This window comes from Nicotiana tabacum, chromosome 12 (genome assembly GCF_000715075.1).
Source record: "Nicotiana tabacum cultivar K326 chromosome 12, ASM71507v2, whole genome shotgun sequence".
NCBI lineage: Eukaryota > Viridiplantae > Streptophyta > Magnoliopsida > Solanales > Solanaceae > Nicotiana > Nicotiana tabacum.
In genome coordinates, this window is record NC_134091.1 from 119,757,091 (window position 1) to 119,766,109 (window position 9,019).

The window sequence follows — 9,019 nt, forward strand, 5'->3', positions numbered from 1 at the left end:
ACTTCTTTTTTCATTCGTTCATCACTAATAATGCATGAAATAGATTAATCGATATATAGGTCGAGACGTTTTGATGAATCATCGATTAATATTCATCGATGCATCTAAGTAAGTTATAAGTCGATGAATCAATTTACAAATAGATATATTTGATGATAAAGTATATATACTAATTAGGATCTTCACAAGTCTATCCCTAAAAGAACCCGACCCTGTGGTCCTAGCGCTTCGTGTTCTTATATATATACGGCTATACCTATATATATATATATATATATATATATATATATATATATATATATATATATATACACACACACACACACACACACACACACAAACACACTTCACTGTAATACTTTAACTATATATATAGCTTGTTATAGTATATGTTAGTGTGTATATATATAGCTTGTTAAAGTTTGACCATGTTTGACCTATTAATTTAACTCGTTTACTTAATACTAATAACTTCTTTCGTTTATTTAATTTGTGATCCATATATATATATATATATATATATCTTTAATTTGTGATCCATATATATATATATACATGTCAAAGATGTTTAGTATTAATTCTTCTATTTTTCATTCATTCATCACTAATAATGCATGACATAGATTAATCGATATAGGTTGAGACGTTTTGTTTTTACTATTAGTCGATATAGGTCAAACGTTTTATTTTTAATATTCATAGATGCATCTAAGTAAGTTATAAGTCAATGAATCAATTTACAAATAGATATATTTGATGATAAATTATATATACTAATTAGGATCTTCACAAGTCTATCCCTAAAAGAATCCGACCCCGTGGTCCTAACGCTATATATATATATATATATATATATATATATATATACACACACACACACACACACACACACACACACTTCATTGTAATACTTTAACTATATATATAGCTTGTTATAGTATATGTTAGTGTGTGTGTGTGTGTGTATATAACACACGCTTCATTGTGCTACTTTAACTACATATATAGCATGTTATATATATGTCACGACCCAATTTTCCCTCCGTTTGGTATCGTGATGGCACCTAGTCTTAGGGACTAGGTAAACCTAACATTAATTGAAACAATAACATTATTTAAATAACATTTAACTAGTTAAATAGAAATCTCTTAAAATTCCCAAAACCGGTAGTACAAGTCATAAGCTCTACAGAGTTTGCTAATTTATTTCTAAATACAACTGTTTGAAATAAAGTAAACAGTATGAATACAAATCAGAAGGTGACTCCGAAGCCTGCGAACGCAGCAACATGTTTACCAGTCTCCACAACAACAGTTCGCACAGCTAGTTAATGATCAACTGACTTCGAAATACCTGGATCTGCATAAAAATGTGCAGAAGTGTAGAATGAGCACACCACAGCGATGCCTAGTAAGTATCAAGACTAACCTCAGTGGAGTAGAGACGAGGTACAGTCAAGACACTCACTAGTCTAATAACTTGTGCAATATAATATACAAAATAATAGGAACCAAATAATAATAAGGGCAACATAAAACAACTAGTGATATGCACAGTAAGACAATAAAATCACCATTCATATCGCTCAACAATTGGTAAATACAATTAAACCCAGTCAAATCAAGTTCTTCAATTAAATATCTTTCACATATAATTCTTACGAATAAAACTCTTTTTTCAAATATAATTTCCTCAAATAAATATCTTTCAAATACAATTCTTTCATATAATTCTTTCAACTAAAAAGTCACCATGTGACACCTCATTTCATAATCATAAAAATACGGGTCTCAGCCCATTTTCATATTTTTACGGCACTTCGTGCCCATAATTAAATCGTCATATTTTTTCGGCATCTCGTGCCCTCATTTCATATCACAACTGCACGGACAATTCACATGCCAATATCCTCAATGTATATAAGATCCACATGATCAATTTATTTCCGATAAAATAAGTTTAAATTTTTTAAATCAAGTAAGAAAATCAACAAAGAAATGAATTTATTTCAGAAATCATTTGAGTGAAGAAAATAACATCTCAATTAAAATGAAGCACCTGATAGTTGCTGGATTGGATGTAAAACTTATAAGAACTAAAGCACACAATAATTTACCTATCACGGAAATACAAAAATAACCGAAGACAAATGCAACCACAGAGAATGTCAACAAAAGCACTCATGAGATACCGTCTCGTAGTCCCAAAAGTAAATATGTAATAACAACAATGCCCCCAGGCCATCACAAGTCATCACAATTCAATCTCCGACATAGTCCACCTTGTCTCGCCACATGTGCAATTGTAAAGTGAATGTCCGCCGTGTCTCGCCACACGCGCACAATAAAATTCTCACATTGTCTCGCCACATGTGCAAACCCACACACACACATATATATATATATATATATATATATATATATATATATATATATATATATATATATATATATATATATATATATATATATATATATATATATATACACACACACACACACACGCCGCATGTGCATAAATTAATAGTAATAATAGCACGGCAGAAATCTCGTGCAAACACCCAAACATAACTCCCACGATATAACGTGCCAAAATCACATCTCATAAACTGCACCTCAAGTGCTCAGATATTACAACATATCACAGATTGCACATCAAGTGCTCAAATATCACAACTTGTCACAAAAATCAACAATACCTTATTTTTCACAATAAGGAGCCCATGGCTCGACCATAATGTGCACAAAAATCTTAACAAAATATCCGGAAGTGAACAACTCAATAAAATAATATTTCACATAAAAGTCAAGGTGGCAATCATATCAAATCATCATGTAAAAATAATTTCAACAAAACAAGGATCTAGGCATGACAAATAGAGGATTTAATAAGTGCCAATAATTTCCAATTTAATATATAAGGGCGTCTAAGGATTTTTAATCAATGAAATTTGCACCTATAAACCAAGTACGTACTCGTCACTTCGCGTACATGGTTTTCAATTACACAATTTGCACATAAGACTCAATACCTAAGGGGAAATTCTCCCACTCGAGGTTAAGCAAGACACTTACCTTTTTGAAGTTGTGCCGATATTCCAAAATCGCCTTCTTGCTTGAATTGACCTCCAGACAGCTCAAATCTATCCAAATTAATTGTATAACTTCGTTAAAATTCATCGGAAACAATTCCGGATAATAATATGCCGACTAAAAAATTTATTCCAAAAAGTCAACAAAAGACAACGCGGGCCCCGCTTCTCGAAAACTGACATAATTTTTACGAAATCCGAACACCCATTCCGATACGAGTTCAACCATATAAATTTTATCAAATTCCAATAACAACTCGACCTCCAAATCTTAAATTTTCATTTTTGGAAGATTTTGTAAAAATCTTGATTTCTTCCCATTAAATCCTAATTAAACGATGAATATAATCGTAGATTCATGAAATATAATCCCTTTAGGATATAGAACACTTATCCCAACCAAGCTTGTGAGGAATCCCTCCAGAATCGTCCAAATCCTAGTTCGAAAAGTCCCAAAACGAAAATGGCGAAATGACCATTTTTGGTCCTTAACATTCTGCCCAGTTTGCGCACCTGCGAGGGGACTTTCGCATCTGCGCTTTCGCTGAAGCGACATCAACACCGTAGAAGCGGACGACGAAAATGCTGGGCATCGCATCTGCGATCCATGTTTCACAGGTGCGATCGCGCACCTGCGCTCCCCCTTCCGTAGAAGCGAAGCAACAGGACCTCCCCATACATTGCAAAAGCGACCTTCAACCTCACAGAAGCGGCTCCGCATCTGCGATCAAATCTCCGCATATGCGGTTACACCAGAACACTGCCCAATACTAGCTTTTGCTAAATTGTTCCGATTGATCCAAAGCTCCTCCGAAACTCACCCGAGCCCTTCGGGACCTCAAACAAAAATACCAATACATCCTAAATCACAAAACGAACCTAATCGAGGCTTTAAACCATGCCAAACAACGCCGAAATTATGAATCGCGCATTGAATCAAAATTTGATTTTTCAAATCTTCCATCTTCTATATTTTGCGCCGAAATGGAGAAATTCTCAAGTCATAATTGATGAAATGGAGATATTCTCATTTTCGGAATCGAAATCCGACCTTGTTATAACACCCTTCAGTCGAACTTTCCAAAATCTTCTATTATTTATTTTTCCAAACATTCTCCAAAATGCGTCGAATTGTCCTACAGACTTCAAAATCCGAATCCAGACATACGTCAAAGTCCAAAATCACCATACGAAGTTATTGACATCATCAAAATTCTATTCCGAGGTCATTTTCTCGAAAGTCAACTCTTTCCATTTAAGCTTTTAAATAAGAATTGTTCTTTTAATTAAATTATGAATCTTCCGAAAAAATTAAACTCGACCACACCCACGGGTTATAATACACATTACGAAGTTTCTCGAGACCTTACATCACCGAACGGTACGTTAATTCTTAAAACGACAAGTCGGGTCGTTACAATATAGTATATGTTAGTGTATTCATTATTTGTATTACAAAAGTGTTAACAGATTGCATTTATATTATTTAGATAGTAAATATCACAGTAATTCAAAAGTTTGACCAATGTTGACGTAATAACCGACCAACTTTGGTCGGCTATTTTTCAGAAAATAAAAATTACCGACCAAAGTTGGTCGGTAAATGCTTCCCCTGCATTAACCGACCAACGTTGGTCAGTAATTTTAAATATAAATTCTTAAATTTTATAAAACATTTAAAATAATAAAATAATTATTAAAATTTAAAGAAATTGGGTCCAGATTACCGACCAACGTTGATCGGTAATCCAAAACTTTCTTTGACTAAGCAAGTCTGACCAGTTGGGTCAACTTGTTAACCAATTTACCGACCAACGTTGGTCAGTATTTATTTTTAAAAGAATGTAAAATATTGTTTTTCTAGTTTTCGTCCAAGCTGGACAGTTTTTGGTCGCTGTGTTTGACCGACCAATGTTAGTTGGAAATTTTTGATCGGTTTTTAGCGGATTTCTAGTAGTGTTTATCCTTTTTCGTAAATGGACACTCAAAATGTCATGACCCAAAATCTCACCTGTCGTGATGACGCTTATCTCAATATTAGGCAAGCCAAAAATCCCAATAAACCACAATTTATTTTATGTTTAAAAACAAAATGATTAAATTCAGCGGAAGAAATCTCAAATTTCAAATATAATACTCCCAAAACCCGGTGTCACAGAGTACATGAGCATCTAATATGAATACAATGTTCGACTGATAAAAACCATTGTATGAAAGTATAGAACAGTACAATAACTGAAGGAAAAAGAGACAAGGTCAGCGGACGCCAAGCAACTACCTTGATAGTCTCCAACTGATAGTACTCTGAAATCTAACAATCTCTGTGTCCGAAAGCACCTGGATCTGCACACGAGGTGCAGAGTGTAGTATGAGTACAACTAACTCAATAAGTAACAAGAGTAACCTCTGGGCAGAAAGAAATGATGATCTACGCAAGTACAGTCTTGTAAAAATAATGTTACAGAAATATAAGGATGCTTTCAAGTTCAATAGATAAACGCACTACAAATGAAATAGATCAATACTGCATGATATAAGGAATATGACATTTTAGTAGCTAGACCTCCTGTAGATACTGGTCACCAATTATTCGGTCACTCGGTACAGTTTATGGCCAGTCCAGTACCAGGGTGTTCCAACCCATATATATATATATATATATATATATATATATACACACACACACACACACACATCGACTGGCAGTCAGTCATTCAGTACCGTATAAGGCCAATCCAACCCTTGGGTAATTTATCCCCAAATGTAAATTATACGGACTAGATCCATGTCAAGGTAAATTCATTACAATATAAATAAGTAAGGCAAGTCCATACCCTGGAAAAATCCATCCCGAATATATATAATCATCTACGCTCACTGGGGTGTACAGACTCCGGGGGGGCTCCTTCAGCCCAAGCGCTATAAGTCGACCGCGCTCACTGGGTGTGTGTGCAGACTCTCGGAGGGGCTCCTTCAGCCCAAACGTGATATAAAGCCAGTATGGCCTACTGCAGGAGGACAGTCCCGATCCGTATAATTAAAAAGCCAATGAGGCCTGCTGCAGGCGGACAACCCCGATTCATTTAATAATAAAGCCAATAAGGCCTGCTGCAGGTGGGCAACCCCGATCCATAAAATAGTAAAGCCAATAAGGCCTGCTGCAGGCGGGCAGCCCCGATCCAGAACAATAATAATGTACAAGGTCATTCTGGCCTTCTGCAGATGGGCAGCCCCGATCCATTTAATAATAACATATATTAAGCCAAATGGCCTGCTGCATTGCTCAGCTCAATCCCATAAATATCCTTACAATGGACAATTTTTACTGAGTGTGAAATGTATATTTTAGAATAATTAATTCAACAGCATCACGACCCCATGGGACCTAAAATATCGGCACATAGCCTAAACAAGATCTTTATTACTAGCCTCAGCTTAATTCCTCTAACACGTGCCACATGTTCAGATAATAACATGATTCATTAATCTTACAACTGGACAGGATTTATTCAAGACACAATTTATATGGTGCACGTCCATATGCTTGTCACCTATCGTGTATGTTACCTCCAAACAATTTATATCATACCAAATTCGGAGATTCATACCCTCAAAACCAAGTTTAGAAGTGTTACTTACCTGAAACCGTGTAATTCTTTACTCCTCTATGCCTTTGCCTCGTGAATTGGCCTCCAAACGCCTCGAATATATCCACAATTCATTCGATTCAGTCAATAGTATTTATTGGAATTAATTCCATAAGAAAATACTAATTTCCCATAAAAATTCAAAATTTAGCTCAAAAATTGTCCGTGGGGTCCACGTCTCGAAACCCGACAAAAGTTACAAAATCTGGAAGCCCATTCAACCACGAGTCTAACCATACTAAGTTTACCAAAATCCGACCCCAACTCGACCCTCAAATCTTCAATTTAAACCAAGAGGGTTTTCAAACTTTTCCAACTTAATTCACCAATTAAATGATAAAAACAACCATGGATTCGGGTCATTTAACTAATATCGAGCTAAGAATACTTACCCCATTGTTTTTCTTGAAAAACTCCCGAATATCGCCTCAATCCGAGCTCCAAATCGTCCAAAACTGCAAATGGGACAAGCTTTTCTTCTTCGCGAACGCAGTCAGTGCCCATTTTCAGAACTTAAACTCACTGCCTAGGCTTTTCTTCATCGCGAACGCGGTCAGTACCTCGCGTTCGCGAAGCACAAAATAATTCCCGTCCAAATTCCTCCTTCGCGAACGCGACATCACCCTCGCGTTCACCAAGCACAAAATACCTCTGCCTCAATGCCTTCTACGCGAATACGTTAAACCCATCGCGAACGCGATGCTTCTTTCCCCCTCACTATGCGAACGCGACACTCCCTACAAATTGCCTGGGGTCCTCAGCTGCTTCCTTTCTTCTTCGCGAATACGTAACACCTCTCGCGTTCACGATGCACACCCAGTCCACTCTTCGCGAACGCGAAGAGCAAATATTGGCAGCCTCTCAGTTCCTATTCGTGAACGCGAGGCTCCACTTGCGAACGCGATGATGGAAACAAGATGGTGCATCAGAAAAATTCCAGCAGAGTTCCAAGTCCACAATCCAACCCGTTAACCATCTGAAACTCACCCGAGCTCCTCGGGACCTCAACCAAATATATCAACAAGTCATAATACATAACACGAACCTGCTCGAGGCCTCAAATTACATCAAACAACATCAAAGCCATGAATCATACCCCAATTCAAGCCTAATGAACTTTGAAATTTCAAATTATATATCTTGTGCCGAAACACATCAAATCAATCTAGAATAACTTCAAATTTTTCACACAAGTCATAATTGACATAACGAAGCTATTCCAATTTCCAGAATCGGATTCCGGCCCCGATATCAAAAAGTAAACTCCCCGGTCAAACTTCAAAAAAATTCAACTTTCGGCATTTCAAGCCTAACTCCACTATGGACCTCCAAATAATTTTCTGGACACGCTTCTAAGTCCAAAATAACCATACAGAGCTATTGGAATCATCAAAACTCTATTCCGGGGTCGTTTACACATAAGTCACCATCCGGTCAACTATTTCAACTTAAGCTTCCAACATGAAATTTATTCTTCCAAGCTAACTCCGAAATACCTTAAAACCAAAACCGACAATTCACACAAGTCATAATACCTCGTAGTAAGTTATTCAAGACTTCAAATAGTTGAAAGGGGCGTAAATGCTCAAAACGACCGGTCGGGTCGTTACAATCTCCCCTACTTAAACACATGTTCGTTCTTAACCTTTAAATCTCTATTCCACCTTACCACGCACATACACGGGGGTGATCTCATGTCACCCTATTCTATATAGGCCTGACAACATAACACAACTAAAAATTATCAATTTAACCTTACCCCAAAACTTGGAGCCCAATTTCCAACACCTAGAATTCTTTCCAAGATCTAAATCTCACACACCGTATAAGTCTGAACAAGCTGTATCAAGCCATAACCATAACCCCGGATATAATCACGTAACATACTACGCAACTCACATGCTCATAGCAACATTCCCGATCACAGTAACTACTCAAACCAACCAAGTACAAGTATTAAACCTCATATCAAGCCAAACCTAGTTCCAAAACCTTTGTACACTGCTGATAATAAAAGAAACGTGCAAAAATATCATGACCCCTTATCAGAGCAACAAGTCATGGAGCTCTCTCGCCCCAACCAGAACCATAATCACTTTCTAAGCCGACTTTCAATATTATCCTCCCAATATACCGGAATTAAATCTGATAGTATCTGTTCTAGGTCCAATGACCTTATTCTTTTTATTAAACACAATTATCCCACAGACACGCCACATCAATATAACTCCAGCCACTACTGCGCAATCCGTGTACCCAAATATGGGAGATGTCTCAAGG